Below are 1312 nucleotides of genomic sequence, written 5' to 3'. Positions count from 1 at the left end.
TGGCATCAAAAGGTACTTACTACGTGTTACATGGGGTGTCTCCTGTGTTCTACATTTGAGTTTCTATGTTATCTTTTCTGTATTTATTACTTCAGTGATGATGATGACGACGACTTCAATGAGGAGGAGTCGCTGGAAGTCCCAGACCAGTGGACCCCTCCTGAAATCAACCCTACACACCAGAGGTAGCTACTTGAAGAATTACATTACTTCATATATTTTCCCTCAGCCTCTCTGTAATGTTTGCATTTATAATTCTGTATGTTGTTATGTGATGTATTAATAATGCAGGAGAATCTGCAACAGTGGCTTATATAATGAAAAGGTAGAGATCAGTTTGTTATTCGTGCTGGATCAGAAACCGAAATCATGTGGAATGATGCGAGACAACTGAAAGCTGATTCTGTGACAAACGCCCTGTGAGTTGGATTCTATCAAAAATCCTTTAAAATTCCACGTTCTTGTATTTTCACCATTCATAGGGATAGGGGAGGGTGTAGAAGGATTCAATTCCATTCTTCATGAATGTTTGTTACTTACATTGGAGTTTATTCAATTTCTGCAGTTTTGGACTGAAAGTTTTGTTCAGTGGTCTCCATGGGAACCTACTTAGCCACCGTCCACCAGCAGGGTGCTGCTGTGTGGGGTGGTGCCACCACTTTTAACCGCCTAAGGGGCTATGCTCATCCACAGGTTGCTTATGGTTATACTTTTCTTTTTATGGTTAAATGCAAGAAATAACAACATACCTTCATGTATTTGTTTTATTGTAACATTCTACTTTCATTTCATCCTACTAGTTACACATTGTACTTTTGAGAAATCTATCTAATTATTGGAATGTTGTTCAAATACAAAGTGGAAGTAGGATGCTATGATAAACAATAAAATGAAAGTAACATTGCTATTTCTTGTATTTATTTCAATGGTGTTATACTTTATTTAAATCATGCATACGATCTTAAAAGTGTGTTGTTGCCTGTAGGTTAAACTCATCGAGTTCTCTCCAGGTGAGAAATATTTGGTCACATATAGTAGCAGCAGCCATGACGATATGCATGTAAGAAGCATATTATTTTGTCTATTTTTTTTTTTCTATTATTACAATATATTATAACAGTTAACAATAATATTATTTGTTGGCTTTAATTTGCTCATAATCAGAGGGTAAACATATTCGATGTGAGAACTGAAAAAGTATGAGAGATTTTGAGGGAAGTGGCAATGATTTTGCAGATGGAGGGGTTTCTGGCCGGTTTTCAGGTAATCTATTACCATTCCATCTTAAAAGGAACATGATTCCTTTCATTTA

General features: G+C 36.1%; 1 long non-coding RNA gene across 1 annotated transcript; it reads left to right on the top strand.

Annotated features, from left to right (window-relative positions):
- The first annotated feature begins 565 nt into the window (after window positions 1-565).
- On the top strand, window positions 566-1263 carry LOC111889248 (uncharacterized). The gene is made up of 3 exons (XR_008225698.1): window positions 566-693; window positions 986-1060; window positions 1165-1263. It is a non-coding gene; the product is annotated as an uncharacterized LOC111889248 (long non-coding RNA).
- Window positions 1264-1312: the final 49 nt, after the last annotated feature.

This window comes from Lactuca sativa, chromosome 8 (genome assembly GCF_002870075.4).
Source record: "Lactuca sativa cultivar Salinas chromosome 8, Lsat_Salinas_v11, whole genome shotgun sequence".
In the NCBI taxonomy this organism is placed as follows: Eukaryota; Viridiplantae; Streptophyta; class Magnoliopsida; order Asterales; family Asteraceae; genus Lactuca; species Lactuca sativa.
The sequence above is the reverse complement of the archived record's forward strand: the minus strand, read 5'-3'. Positions and strand labels throughout refer to the sequence as shown.